This window comes from Myxocyprinus asiaticus, chromosome 15 (assembly GCF_019703515.2).
Source record: "Myxocyprinus asiaticus isolate MX2 ecotype Aquarium Trade chromosome 15, UBuf_Myxa_2, whole genome shotgun sequence".
NCBI lineage: Eukaryota > Metazoa > Chordata > Actinopteri > Cypriniformes > Catostomidae > Myxocyprinus > Myxocyprinus asiaticus.
In genome coordinates this window covers 33,814,436-33,830,994 of record NC_059358.1, presented here as the reverse complement: position 1 = coordinate 33,830,994, position 16,559 = coordinate 33,814,436, and the positions used below count along the sequence as shown (strand labels likewise).

Genomic DNA, 16,559 nt, shown 5'->3' with positions numbered 1-16,559 from the left:
AAAGCCCACAAATCAATATTTGTATTTAAATGTTTTATTGAAGTTATTTACTCATTACCACCTATGGCTCTTCGGGACAAGCAGGGAAAATGAATAAGTGGAAGATCATTTTTTTTTTTTTTTGTACTTTAAAAAGATGTCACATGCATAAAAGTCAATAAAAGGTACACATAGCTGATGTACTGCATTATATCATTATAATACTCAAAACAATAAATACAGTGAGTACCCAAAAGCATACCTGCGGACAAATTTTACAGAGCAAAATAAAAACTCTGTCTACATGATACCATGTAGTACCTGAATTGATAAATGTCATTTTAAATTAGACTGAGGTGAGGGACATGAGAAATGCAGTATGCATAAAAGTGAGACATATAGCAAGCAACTGAGAGAGAGAAAAAAAGAAGGTAGAAAAAGCTCCATAACCCTATTATCCTATTCCTGGTTTAATTTCTGTCAGTTTTAAGGTGCCGATCTGGTTTTTCCTCCAAACGGGGGATCTGTGAAAAGGAGAAAGTCACCAGACTCTCCTTTAAGCCAAGTATAAACTATAATACCTTTAATAATAATTGCCTTTTTTGTTTTAAATCGACATCCTTCTTCTAGTGTGGGTATTTGTGAGACATGCTCCAACTTCTCAGATTTAAACTGGTTTAAAATCTGGTTGACCAGTTGTCAAGTGTGCACACTGTCTGGACGAGCGAAAGAGCAATAAAGACTAACTGCCAATGAAATAGCGAGATAACAAAAGAGCATGATGCATTGGTAAGTAAGGGCAAATTAAATACATAAAACTGCTCCCTAAATATTTATTTGTTTTTAAATGTACTCATGATGACGTACTTTAGTCTTGTAGTGTGCGCTTGACCTTACTCATGTCAAGAGAAAATAGATTTAACATCAGTTAAAATAATCATCTATTACAAAGGTGGAATGGATGCTGTGTTGTAGTGAAAAAGTCAATGTGGGGTGAGTGTTACATACTGGAGGTGGTGAGCTGGGTTCTAAGTGTCGGCCCAGGAAAGAGAGCAGTCTTCTTCAGATAAGTCCACTGCCCAGAAACATTAACCCTGTCACCAACCAAAACACACGTGGGTCCTACACAAACACATACCATTCATAGTAGGACAATAAATATACAGTATGTTCTGAATCATAATGGACCAGACTAAAGTGTTGAAATGGCATATAGTGGTATTTGATAAGGGTACACTGTAGGGCTGGGTAGTGATACAGATTTCCCGATTCACAAGCTCTCAATTCGATTAGATTTCGATTCATATGGGTATATTTCAGTTATAATGTCCCTTTTGCTTACAGATGAAATAAATTATTTTCTAGCTAATGCTGTTCATTATACAGGGGAACTTCTAACTAGGTACATTATGAAAATGTAATTTTACTAATTATATTTTGTTTGTTTTTCACCATTTTGGTCACATTTTAGCTTTTTTTTAAATGAACAAATCCATGTATTCAATCAATCAATATGATCCTTTACTGCACATATTATTTATTGTTACATATTTATTGTTTAATTACATAATTTGTACTATTTACATTGATTTGCTGAACACGCACTAAAAACCGGCATTTCTCTAAAGAGTGTCTGTAAATGAGTGCATGTTCACGAGAGAGAGCCGAACGGATTTACATCTGTGCTATACATGATTAGATTTAAATGTTTATTTTGTTGTTTTTGATCAGCAACTGACTGTAAAGAACAGAAAGGGATTTAAAGGAAAAATTATTCAATGACAAATGGGTTGCGTGGATCTCGTTTTGTACACAAATTACACGAAACAAGTTTTACTCTCAACACACGGTGAAAGGATCTCACTGTTGAATACTTCACCACCACTATACTACACAATCACTGGTGAGTGAAATCCAAAAATTTACCAGGCAGTTGCCAAATATATACATTTTAGCTGCAAACCAAATTTGGTTGCAAATGTGAGCAATTTTTCTCTCACTGTAATAGAGGGTTGTGCATAGAGTAAAAGATCGATCTTGGGATTTAAGAATCAATATCGCTCAAATGAAGATCACGTTCAATCAGATAATCGATATTTTTTTCCCAACCCTAGTACAATGACCCCATTCAAAGGAAGACTCCAGATTCATTCCAAAGGCCACATCCATTAGACCAAATAAGGAGAGGGAAAAGGTTCCCATGGTGAGCTGGAGGTTCAGCCGCATGACATTCCGGTGGCTGAAGACAATTTAAAACACAGTGGTGGCCAAAAATATTGGCACCCTTGGTAAATATGAGCAAAGAAGGCTGGGGGGGGGGGGGATCTGCATTGTTTATCCTTTTGACCTTTCATTAAAAAAAAAAAAACACAAAAATCTAACCTTTAATTGAAGTAAAACAATTGAAAGAGGGGAATTTTCTCATTAAATAAATATTTTTCTCCAAAACGCATTGGCCATGATTATTGGCACCCTTTTATTCAATACTTTTTGCAACCTCCCTTTGCCAAGGTAACAGCTCTGATTCTTCTCTTATAATGCCTATTGAGGTTGGAGAACACCTGGCAAGGGATCTGAGACCATTCCTCCATAAAGAATCTCTACAGGTCCTTCAAATTCAGAGGTCCATGTTGGTGGAATCTCCTCATCAGTTCACCCCACACATTTTCTATGGGGTTCAGGTCAGGGGACTGGGATGGCCATGGCAGAACCTTGATTTTGTGGTCAGTGAACCATTTTTGTGTTGATTTTGATGTTTGTTTTGGATCATTGTCCTGCTAGAAGATCCAACCAGGGCCCATTGTAAGCTTTCTGACAGAGGCAGCCAGGTTTAGATTTTTTATCTGTTGGTATTTGATAGAGTCCGTGATGCCATGTATCCGAACAAGATCTCCAGGAACTCTGGCAGAAAAACAGCCCCACAACATTAAAGATCCAGCACCACATTTAACCGTGGGCATTGGATACTTCTTCATCTCTGTGTGCGCCAAACCCATCTCTGGTGTTTGCTGCCAAAAAGCTCTTCTTTTGTTTCATCTGACCATAGAACCCGATCGCATTTGAAGTTCCAGTAGTGTCTGGCAAACTGAAGACACCTGAGTTTGTTGTTGGATGAGAGCAGAGACTTTTTTTCTTGAAACCCTCCCAAACAACTTGTGATGTCTGATATTATTTTTTATTTTATTTTTTTTAGACTTTCTGACCTCAAGACCCAACTAATTTCTGCAATTCTCCAGCTGTGATCCTCGGAGATTCTTTGGCCTTTTGAACCATCCTCCTCACTGTGTGTGGAGACAATATAGACACGCGTCCTTTTCCAGGCCGATTCTTAAGATCTCCAGTTGATTGGAGCTTCTTAATTATTGCCCTGATGGTGGAAATGGGCATTTGCAATGCTTTAGCTATTTTCTTATAGCCACTTCCCATTTTGTTAAGCTCAACAACATTTTGCCACACATCAGAAATATATTCTTTAGTCTAACCCACTGTGATTGATGATTAAGGGAATTTGGCCTGTGTGTTACCTCATATTTATACCCCTGTGAAACAGGAAGTCATGGATGAACAATTTCATGTTTGTAGTCACCCAGGTGCACTAAGAAATGTAAAATATGAATAGTAATATACTTCATATATTTTACTCATAAGAATTTCTAGGGGTGCCAATAATTGTGGCAAACGTATTTTTGAGAAATATATTTTTTATATATATGAGATATTTCAGCTTTCAATTTTTACTTCAATTAAAGGTTAGATTTTTGTAAATTTTTTGAATGAAAGATCAAAAGGATAAACAATGCAGATTTGTTTTCCACTGCCTTCTTTGCTCATATTTACCAAGGGTGCCAATATTTTTGACCACCACTGTACTTGTAAATAACAGATGACATCAATAGTGAAGTCCTTGAGCTCCTTCCCCAGTTCTCTTGTGCAAGTCTTTGAGTACGACATCACAGACTAAACAAATGAAACATAAAAATAGGAATGAATTGCAAGTTTAGCAGTATGCTATTTAAGGTTGTGTCACTACAACGATTAATAGCAGAATCATGATTTTCTTCGTTAACTTTTATAAATTTTTCATCAAGAATTTTTTTAATGTGAGCATTCATAGGCCTTCCTACAATTCAATTAATGAAGCAGTAGGTAATATAAATAAGCCAAAAACTTAGAAACCTACATTTCCCAGTGGGATCTGAGCTAGAAACCAGCTGAATACCCATGGGCCACAAGAGAGCCCCAATGGAACTGGGAGATACTCGTAAACTATGTAACTTTCACATTTTTCCTAATAGGATATTAATTGCCATTTCACTCAATTTGTCCTTATTTTAAATTTAACCATCAACATTGTTTTCACATTTTGTTTTGAGCTGCGACAATTGTGATCCAATGATATTGTGCTGTATTGTGCATTACAATGTATTGTGTGTATCGTATACCCAGGGCTAGTGCAATTAAAAGACATTTTGGAAGATGTGGTTGCAGCTGGTACCTATCCAGGTTAATGAAGATGACACCTTCAGAGTCATCAATGAGGCCTTTCAGCTCTCATGCTTTGTTGCCCAGCTCCTCTGCCTGCATGTAGTAATTCTCCAGCAGTAACTCCATCTCTTTGGCATGATCTAATCCCAGACTACTCTCCTCACTGGCTCCGTTTCAACACAGACATCCCCACATGCACATACATGCACACAAACAAAGCAAATACAACCACAAACAGATAAGGAAGTCAACCCCAAAGCTCATATTTACACTGACAACAAGAATATTTATGTACATGTCATTTTTATTAGTATAATGCTTTTCACAACACACATCGTTTCAAAGCTGCTTTACAGAAAATCATGCATTAACAGAAAATGAAACTGTAATATCTATAAAGTCTTAGAGTCATCATTGTGTAGTTTGATAAAATACAATTGTGAATTGTGTTTAAAAATAAGTAATTCAATAATAATTGTATTTAGAAACCCAGTGAGCAAGCTGAAGGCGACTGTGGCAAGGAACACAAAACTCCATAAGATGTTAGTTAATGGAGAGAAATAACCTGTAAACCAGGCTCACTGTGGGGGCCAGTTCCCCTCTGGCTAACATCATGAATATAATGGCAATATTACTTATGTATAGTGCATGTATAGTTAAAAAATTATTAAACCAAGAGAGTTGAGAATATCGATAAATGCTAATCCCAATGTGTCATTTTTCATTATCTATGTGAAAGTTGAAGTCACCGACAATTAATCTGCATCTGATACAAACTTTGCAAGTTCACCAAGGAAATCAGAATATGGTCCGGGTGATCTATATACTGTAGCAAGGGCAAAAGAAGACAGATTTTTATTTATGTCTGATGGTGTCACATTAAGCATTATTAGTTCAAAAGACTTAAATTTATATCCTGTCCTCTGAGTAACACCAAAAACTTCACTGTAAATTGTAGCAACAAATCCTCCTCGATCCTTCAGACAAGGCTCATGTTTATAACAATAATCTGGGGGAGTAGATTCATTTAAACTGGTTTAAGCCAGGTTTCAGTCAAACAGAGTGCATCCAAACTATGATCTGTAATAATTTCATTTACATTTAGTGCTTTGGTAGAAAGAGATTTAATGTTTAGTAGCCCTACCTTCATATGATGTTTATCTTACTTTTTTTTATTTTTTTTTATCTCAAGTTTGACCTAAATCAAATTTTTTCAAAATTATTTAGTGAGGGGTTTGTGTTTGGTAGTTCAGGGAACAGACACAGTCTTTATGTGATATCTAGGTGATACAGTCTCTATGTGTTGTAGTTTATGTGACCTGTGTGACGTCTCAAGGCAGCTAGCAGATGTTCGGATTAACCAGTTTGTCTGCTTCCTGAACTGGGCCCCAGTTTATGTACATATAAACAATAACATCACATTTTAAAATGGAACAGGTATGTTTAGATACTGTGATATCACATTGGGTCCAGTTGGGAAATAAGTGACTTAAACATATTTGAAAGGAGGAAAGTTTCACCTACAACACTCGTGGGTCAGTCCACTTGGTGAGACAGAGTTCATCTATCAGTTCATCCTCATGCAGGATCTTGAGCAGACTGTCTTTAAACACTTTAATGTCCGTCTCCAGCTCTGACAGGCTGCAGGGGGTTCAAACTGATCGGTTTACTCCCAAAGGAAATTCCAGATCACGTTACTTCAAAGAGCACCCCACTAAATGCAATGCTGATCTCATTTAACATCATGAGATTTCTGATTTAAAAATCACAGGCAGGATTATTTCCAGTCTTGTATTAAAGAAACTGGGGCTCTTCACAGCAACATTATGATATGTTCTTGATTGGTTACATAGAGGGATCACTTTTATTACTCTGAGCACATTTCCTATAACAACATACCTTAAGTTATAGTGATTTACCAGGGTTCAGCAATAAGAATGGCCTGATGGCCCGGGGCCCGTTGTCACTTTTCCTATCAAAAAATAAATACTTTTTCCTATCCCAGATTAATGTGCAGTGACAACTAAGAGTAAGCCATTTGTAGAAAGATATCTCTGAAAAGTGTCAACACTGAGGGGTGAATTCACTAAACAGTTGTGGCACTTTTGCACGTGGTAAACCCACAACCCAGCAGGCGCAATCAGCCCTGAAATATCACTGCGTCTTGAGTATTTAAGTCACTGTCATTCTTATTCCATGCAAACACACCTCCTTTCTAAGTAAATTAGACTCATTATACACAGGGTTGGGGAGTAACGGAATACATGTAACGGGATTACGTATTTAAAATACAAAATATAAGTAACTGTATTTCACTACAGTTACAATTTAAATCATTGGTATTTAGAATACAGTTACATTCAAAAAGTATTTTGATTACTGAAGAGATTACTTTGCATTTTATTGTCATTTGTTTCATTTAATATTTAGTCCTTTCAGATGGAAAACATTTATACATATAAATGATGCGATCCAAAGTGCATTTGAACAGCGGTGAAACACTTTCTTATGATGTGTTACATTCATACGAGCAGACAGAGAAGTAAGTTTGAAGTAAGTTTGAAGCAGAAGAAATAGAAATAAACCTTGTGTAAATTGTCAGCTTTATGCTAATCTAAAATGCTATTTCAAGCCATTTTACATGCACATGTTACCAGGCATGATCATATTTTTTTATCAAGAAAATTCACGTTGGTTCATAATTTCTTTTTCTCTAGTAAGACCTTTGATATCAGGGCAAAAATCATATTCTTGATAATAATTTTTGTATTGTTTTCCAGTAAAAATATCTAAAAATCCTTGAAACAAGATCAATTTGATTTATCTTGTTTTAGAAACAACACTGCATAAGATATTTATGTTTTTCAGAGAATGTATTTTTAACATGTGTATTTTGTCTTACTGTACTGGCAGAGTTTTTATAGTCAAAACAAGTGAAAAAATCTACCAGTGCTGAAGAAGTAATCCAAAGTATTTACAATACATTACTGACCTTGAGTAATCTAACGGAATATGTTACAAATGACATTTTACAGCATGTATTCTGTAATCTGTAGTGGAATACATTTCAAAAGTAACCCATTCAACCCTGATTACACAGCCTGGCGCAATAGCATAGCGTAAGAAAGTTCCTTTGTGTAGTTCCTTGCACAAATGCATTTTTTTGTGACAGTCCTTAGTTTTTCCTCATCTTTTTATTTACTTGTTCTTTGAACAATATCACACTCACAATCGTGCAGTATGGCCTTAAATCTGCACGGCTGTGATTTGGCAGCAGGCAGAGCTCTTTTACACATAGGGCCATACAGCACTCTTGCGTGCGTGAAATTGCTTTAATATATTACCAGGCATAATTCAGTCTTCATAAATTCTCTCCTGAGGCTCTGTAGCATCATCAAAAAGAAGTGCACACTTCAATACAGAAGTTAATGAACTCACCTCTTGCTATTAAGCAGAAGCATATGCAGTTTGTTGCGGTCAGTAGAGAGGAGCTTTGGGTCGACCAACGACTCCAGACAATCCAGAATCTGAGGCTGAACTTCATTCAGCTGCGCCTGCAGCACATTCACCTGTGCCAGAACACATGCTTACCCATAAACATGCAACAACACAGTGGTTATGAGTACACAACATGGAAAAATAATTATGACACAGAAACAAACACATAGACGAAAATCAGGCTGTGGTATTAAACAATACCACACTAACCAAGATCAACAATGTGATTTTTAGCATAACTCTGCTTAAGATGCACTCTAGACTGATTATAAAGGCTCCTGCACAACCACGGCAAAATGCTTAGAGCCAAAAAAGCCACGCTGCAGTGGGATGCGTTTATTGGTACATTTAAATATGACGACGCTCAAGATTACATGTAAAATGTCAACTAAAATTACATTTAAATGTGTTATCAATGACTTCATGCCTCATTCTATGAGTAGAATTCACAAAAGATCAGTAAAAGAAGCTGTTTTAACCACTTGATGATGATTTAAAGTAATACAGTAGGGGTGGGTGATATGACCAAAATCTTATTACGATAGGAGTAATTTTATATCACGATAACAATATACACTGACGAACCAAAACATTATGACCACTCACATCTCCTAACAAGGCCACATGTCAAGTTCTGGGAAGATTAGATGGTAAGCGAACAATCAGTTCTCGTAGTCAATGTTGTTGAATGCAGAAGAAATGGGCAGGAGTAAAGACCTAAGCGAATTTGACAAGGGCCAAATTGTTATGGCTAGACAACTGGGTCAGAGCATCAAGGCTTTTTACATCACGTGGGCGGCCGTGTACGTGTGCACCACAGAACACCTTCAGGGGTCTTGAAGTCTTGTAGGCGCTGTTTTGGTGGGACGTGGAGGACCAACAGCATATTAGGCAGGTGATCATAATGTTTTGGGTCATTTGTTGTTTTTTTGGTAGTTAAATCAGTTAAATACTTCCAAATATTTCCTCTTATATAATTTTCTCTTTATGTGGAACTTGACAATCATCAAAATACAAAAAAAACAACAACTTGGTTTTAAATCAGTCTACCATAATAAATATGATTTCACATAATGCTACATTAATACATTTCACATAATGCCACATTTCAGTCTGCTATGTTGCTGTCCAATATTTTTATAAACTTTCCTCAAGAAACTCGAGATCCTCCCAAAGCAATGCAACAAAGAAAATAATGTAAATAATGTAAATAATAAAGTAAAAAAAGAAAAAAAATACATTAAAAACAAAATTATGTAAACACATCTTGCATAAAATAAATATCAATTAAATATAAACATATAATATAGCCAAATTAATGTGGAGCACATCTTTTGGCTTTCATAATGTTTTTTTGCATGCTTCACTTTGAGGAGGTAAAACAAATTTCTTGTATTACATCTTGCGACACATTATATTTTTCTGCTCTGTGTTGGGTTTTGTGAACCTACACCACAGATGTCGCAACTGTTAATAACCAGCTCCTCTTCATTTTCTTGACTTGTTTGGGAGTTGTCCCATTCGATTGATTTTTCTAAGTGATTTTCCTGGGTAAAATATGATTGAGAATTGTGAGTGATCCTGCTGTGCGCTCTCCTATAAATATCGGGAAGCCTGCTGGACTCGAGCACACTTGCATGCTGCAGAGATACCGCACACAGCGCTCATATGAAACACAGGTGTGTGTGTCAGATGAGAAGCAAATTAAGTGCTTATGAAGTGCCGAACACGAGATGAATGTAATTGAATTTGCTTTGACGGCCATCGAAAAATCTTTTAAACCCTGTCCATGTTTTTTTATTTTTTTATTCTCTGTCTCACGTGAAACCCTGCCCACTAATAGATAAGCCCATGCGGTGCACATGGATATTTACATATTGTGATATACACGATATAGCAAAATCTCTAACGTCTGATACTTTATATTGTCGCCACGAAATATACTGTCATATCGCCCAGCCCTATAATACAGTATATATACAGTTGAAGTCAAAAGTTTACATACACTTAGTTTGAAGTCATTAAAACTGATTTTTGAACCACTCCATTAGCAAAAAAGTCATTTAGGACATCTGCTCTGTGCATGACATGAGTAATTCTTCCAACAATTGTTTACAGACAGAGTGTTTCACTTTTAATTGCCTATATCACAATTCTTAAGTTAACTGTGCCTTTAAGCAGCTTTGAAAATTCCAGAAAATGATGTCAAGCCTTTAGCCAATTAGCTTCTGATAGGAGGTGTGCTGAATTGGAGGTGTACCTGTGGATGAATTTTAAGGCCTACCTTCAAACTCAGTGCCTCTAGTGAAATCAGCCAAGAAAATAGCAGACCTCCAAAAGTCTGGTTCATCCTTGAGAGCAATTTCCAAATGCCTAAAGGTACCACGATCATCTATACAAACAACAGTACACAAGTATAAACACTATGGGACCACGCAGCCAACATACCGCTCAGGAAGGAGATGCATTCTGTCTTCTAGAGATGAACGTAGTTTGGTGCGAAAAGTGTAAATCAATCCCAGAACAACAGCAAAGGACCTTGTGAAGATGCTGGAGCAAAGAGGTAGACAAGTATCTATATCCACAGTAAAACGAGTCCTATATTGACATAACCTGAAAGGCTGCTCAGCAAGGAAGAAGCCACTGCTCCAAAGCTGCCATAAAAAAGCCAGACTACAGTTTGCAAGTGCACATGGGGACAAAGATCTTACTTTTTGGAGAAATGTTCTCTGGTCTAATGAAACAAAAATTTAACTGTTTAGCCATAATGTTTGGAGGAAAAAGTGCGAGGCTTGCAAGCCGAAAAACACCATCCCAACTGTGAAACATGGGGGTGGCAGCATTATGTTGTGGGGGTGCTTTGCTGCAGGAGGGACTGGTGCACTTCACAAAATAGATGGCATCATGAGGAAGGAAAATGATGTGGATATATTGAAGCAACATCTCAAGATGTCAACCAGGAAGTTAAAGCTTGGTCGCAAATGGGTCTTCCAAATGGACAATGACCTCAAGCATACCTCAAGTTGTGGCAAACTGGCTTAAGGACAACAAAGTCAAGGTATTGGAGTGGCCATCACAAAGCCCTGACCTCAATCCGATAGAAAATTTGTGGGCATAACTGAAAAAGCGTGTGCGAGCAAGGAGGCCTACAAACCTGACTCAGTTACACCAGTTCTGTCTGGAGGAATGGATCAAAATTCCAGCAACTTATTGTGAGAAGCTTGTGGAAGGCTACCCAAAATGTTTGACCCAAGTTAAACAATTTAAAGGCAATGCTACCAAATACTAACAAAGTGTATGTAAACTTCTGACCCACTGGGAATGTGATGAAAGAAATAAAATCTGAAATGAATCAATTCTCTCTACTATTATTCTGACATTTCACATTCTAAAAATAATGTGATCCTAACTGACCTAAGACAGGGAATGTTTCTACGATTAAATGTCAGGAATTGTGAAAAACTGAGTTTAGATGTATTTGGCTAAGGTGTATGTAAACTTCTGACTTCAACTGTATGCAGTAGATAATAAGTTATTTGTCTTGTTTACATTCTGAATTCATGGCGCTAATGTGCTAAAATACTATACAAGGCCATAACAATATGCGCCAATTACACACTGTTATTGTAATTTATGATGACACTGATACTACTGCAAACAATTGGTGTATAAAAGAGTGTTACCGGGTAGAATACAGACAAAAGAATGATGAATGGTATATCTTACTTACAGATGTGTAAATGGCTGCAGATGGCACATGAGTGAAGCAGCATATAAAACAAATGAGTGAACGGCCACTTAAGAGTATTTGAGTAGATCTGGTTCCTTATGAAGATTAAAAAAAAAAAAAAATTGCATGACATGTCTTTGTAAAATGTCTCCACGTAAACGATCGTACAGACGTAGGTAAATTTGCACTAGCTTGCTCATAACTCTATATGCCGCTGTGTTCATGTTGACTGATCTTAACTGACTGAATAGGAATTAGCTTTCTGCCTCAAAGTAGGTGGAGCTCAAGGTCACACCTACCAATGACGTGGACCAATGGCAGTAAGAAGGTGTTTAGCAGCCGGTACAAAGATTTCCTGAAAGTTCACCCTGGCAAGCTGTTACAAATCACCGAAATAAACGGAAAAACACCTTCATTTTGGTCAGATTATGTTCTAAATTACATAACACCCATTTGTTCTTCAATTTCGTAGGAAGTGTGCAGGGGCCTTAAAACATTAATTGTGAAATAAAGATACTGATATTATCATTAACGAATTAACATATTTATTATTTACATTTACATTTATTCATTTGGCAGACGCTTTTATCCAAAGCGACTTACAAGAGAGGAAAACATAAGCGAATCATCTTAGGAGACAGTGGTATGAAAAGTGCTGTATTACAAAGTATCACTAGCATCATAATAGTATTCAAAATAGAATAAAGTGCAACAGAATTTTTTTTTTTTTTTTTTTTTTTTTTTTTTAATGACTGGTTAAGTGCTCATGGAAAAGATGTGTTTTTAGTTGTTTTTTGAAGACAGAGAGTGAGTCAGCTTCATGGATGGAGTTGGGAAGGTCGTTCCCCCTACATGGTATGATGAAGCTGAAAGTCCGGGAAAGTGTTTTGGTGCCTCTTTGTGTTGGTACAACAAGGCGACGTTCCTTAGCCGACCGCAGACTTCTAGTGGGCACATAGCTCTGCATAAATGATTTTAGGTATGCTGGAGCAGACCCAGTAACAGTTCTGTATACCAGCATCAGAGCCTTGAATTTGATACGTGCATCAACCGGCAGCAAGTGGAGATAGACAAGGAGTGGTGTAACATGTGCTCTCTTTGGTTCATTAAAGACCAGACGTGCTGCTGCATTCTGGATCATTTGCAGGGGTCTAATTGCACATGCAGGGAGGCCTGCACTGAGAGCGTTACAATAGTCCAGTCTAGTTATGACAAGTGACTGGACAAGCAGTTGTGTGGCATGTTCAGAGAGGAAGGGTCTTATCTTCCTGATATTGTAGAGTGTAACTCTACATGATCTTGCGGTCTTTAAGATGTGGTCTGTGAAATTTAGTCTGTTGTCGATGGTTACCCCTAGATTTCTGACCGATTTGGAAGGTGTTACTGTAGTTGCACCCAGCTGCACGTGATGTTGTGTTCAACATCAGGGTTGGCTGGAAAGACAAGGAGTTCAGTCTTAGCTGGGTTGAGTTGCAGGTGGTGCTCCTTCATCCAGGCCGAGATGTCCGCCAGGCAGGCAGAAATTCGAGCAGTCACTGTGGTGTCGTTGGGCTGGAAAGACAAGTAGAGCTGCGTGTCATCAGCGTAACAGTGGTAAGAGAAACCATGTGCTTGAATGATGGGTCCCAGTGATGTTGTGTATATAGAGAAGAGAAGTGGCCCAAGCACTGATCCCTGAGGTACCCCAGTAAGTAGCTGATGTGGCTTGGATACCTCACCTCTCCAGGCTACCTTGAAGGTCCTACCTGAGAGATAGGAATTAAACCAGTCAAGCACAGTTCCTGTGATGCCCAGCGAGGAAAGGGTAGAGAGTAATATCTGATTGTTGACTGTGTCAAAGGCTGCAGAAAGGTCCAGCAGAATCAGAACTGATGATCTGGATTCAGCTTTCGCTCGTCTCAGCGACTCGGTGACAGACAGCAGGGCGGTCTCGGTGGAGTGTCCACTTTTGAAGCCTGACTGATTGTCATCCAGCAGTTTGTTCTGTGAGAGATAGGCAGATATTTGATTGAAAACTGCCCTTTCAAGTGTTTTTGCCATGAATGGTATGAGAGAGACTGGTCTGTAGTGTTCTATTTGTGTGGGATTAAGTGCGGGTTTCTTCAGCAGCGGGGTTACTCGAGCCTGCTTAAATGTAGTGGGGAAAGTGCCTGTAAGTAGAGATGTGTTAGTTATGTGTGTGAGTGCAGGTAGGATGGACGGAGAAATGGCCTGGAGAAGGTGGGAAGGAATGGGGTCAAGGGAACAGGTGGTGGGGTGGTTGGATAGGAGGAGTTTAGAGACCTCAGTGTCAGTCAGAGGAGAGAACATGGAGACAGAAGAGTTGCATACAGGAGGCAGGTGTTTGACAAGGTGTGGTGCTGAGAATGTATTGCTGATGGCTGCAACCTTATTATTAAAGAATGTGGCGAAGACATCTGCTGTCAGTGATGTGTCAGGCGGTGGAGGAGGAGGGTAGAGAAGTGTGTTGAATGTTCTAAACAAGCTGCGAGTGTCTGTGGTGCTGTTGATCTTGTTCTGGTAATAGGAGGTTTTTGCAGATTTGACATTATCTGAAAAAGTTGCAAGCAGGGACTGATTATTATGCATTTCATCACTGTGCATTGCTAACCCTGTGTTGCAGAATGGCTTCCAGTGCTCTGAACTCAAATGGCAGGGAGTAAGTGGCTAGATTTCCATCTCTTGCCAACTGCAGCCCAAGTTCTAACACCAACCATTTCTCCAGACCCAGTCCACGGAAATCCAACACCAGCAAAATCTCCGGAGTAACCACTGCTTTGAGGGACTTCACATAAAAAATGTAGTTTTATTAAGGTCTCTGTCTGAAAACTGCAATTTCCACAGACTGGATGAGGTTGAAGGGCATTTTCAACAGAAAACATTCAAGACCCCATGAAATGGCTTGATGAGCGCGGTTTTGTTTTTTGTTTTTTCTGTGTTGACGTATTTCTTATTGAAACGTGACATTGTCATTGAGGTAGAACATTTCACCAAGTTTGTTCTTTTTTTTTAATTTTTTTTTTATGTAGTTTATGTCAAAGCCCCACAAAACAATGTTTTGCTACTTGCTGTTGCTAGTCAGAGGAAGGTGGCATTTATAATTTAGGAGGAGTGGACATTCTCATTCTAGAAAACCTTTTATTGGACAAATATTTGTACAAACTCAAGAGAATGAATGTATACTGGTAATTTTTGCTTTAAGTTCATTTTGCAACTTTTTGGAGTACACTAGATAGGTTCAAAGTTAACGGACTCATGGGGTCTTTAAGTCAAAGATAAAGATCAACTCACAGCCTTTGGATCCTCATAGTGTAATAATAATGTGTGACAATACCTCCATTCATATGTTGATGGCATTGTTTCGTGCTGTAATGCTTGTTAAAGTGTTGGAATCGCAGATCTCTCGCCTGCAAACTGAGCACCTGATACATCTCAGTCTTCTTCCTTTCTAGAGAACAGAATGCATCACACCAGAGAGAGCTGTGCAAAACAACATTATGTTATTAGACACTATAGAACCAGAGGTGCAAATAGCATCCAACTCACCAAACGTGGTCACATTGCCTTCTGGCTTAAACTTCATCTGTTGAATGAGAAAGCAAAGATACATATTCTGATCATATGATGACATTGGGCAATTAAAACTAATGGATGCACAAAGGTCCAACAGAAGCACAATATTCAGTTAAATTGTTCAGCATGATTGTCTTACCACCACAAAGCCTGGTGCAACACTAGACAGGGCTGCCTGGGATGCATCTGTAACTCTTCGGAGACAGGAGAGGTCTGGCAACAGAAACAATTAAGTTACTCGTGTTGTTTGAGCAACAGAGCTATAATACAACACACGTGCAGCACCTACAGGGTCCCTGAGCTTTCAACAGCCGAATGCTGTGATGTACTCGTCCACATGTTGATGTAAGAGGGCGTTTGAAAGGCGATCTGGAGAACTTCACAGCTCTCCAAGTACAGCAGCATTTCCCCGACACTTTTCTAAGACTTTCTCAACACACAAACCTCAAACATGCCTCCACACTTAAAAACTGTCGGTTAATAGTCCAGCAGATGATGACGCGCTCGCGTGACGCTACTGAGATGCTGTAAAGCTGTACGCTCACTCGATGAAGATGATAAAAGAGATAGGCTATGTACAAGTCATTTTTAATAAAATAATAATAATAATAATAAAACGATGTTATCGTGAATTATATTCTTTTGAAAACCAATTTTATTAAAAAATGCAAATGTAATGAAAATGTGCCTGCAAATTGAGCTTTAACAAATTAAAGGAATATTCCGGGTTCAAGTTCAAGCTTAAAAGACAGCATTTGTGGCATAATGTTGATTTCCACTGGAATTAATTTGAATGTGTCCCTACTTTTCTTTAAAATTAAAAAATGGGTTACAGGGAGGCACTTACAATGGAAGTGAATGGGGCCAATTCTTAAATGGAAAAAAATACTCATTGTTTCAAAAGTAGCCACAAGACATAAACAATATGCATGTTAATGTCATTTTAGAGTGATAAATTACTAACTAACCGTTTCTGTGTAAAGTTATAGCCAATTGTACTTCAACTTCTCAACTTCATTGCCATGAAGATTTTACACTGTAAACCTGGTAAAGAATTTAAACAACTTTACAGATTAAATGATCCACAATTTTTTACAGAAAAATTAATGTAAGTACTTTTATGAAATTATAAGCTTCACATTTCTGCCTTTTAACCCTCCAAAAAATTGGCCCCATTCACTTCCATTGTAACTTCCACACTGTCACCTCGATTTTTGCTTTTTTTCGCTTTTTTTTTTAAGTTGAAATTATTTTTTGTGGTAATCAACATTATGCCACAAATGCAGTCGATTGA

General features: G+C 37.9%; 1 pseudogene; it reads right to left on the bottom strand.

Moving 5' to 3' along the window:
* Nucleotides 1–24: 24 nt before the first annotated feature.
* On the bottom strand, nucleotides 25–15,897 carry LOC127452485 (magnesium transporter MRS2 homolog, mitochondrial-like; annotated as a pseudogene).
* Nucleotides 15,898–16,559: the final 662 nt, after the last annotated feature.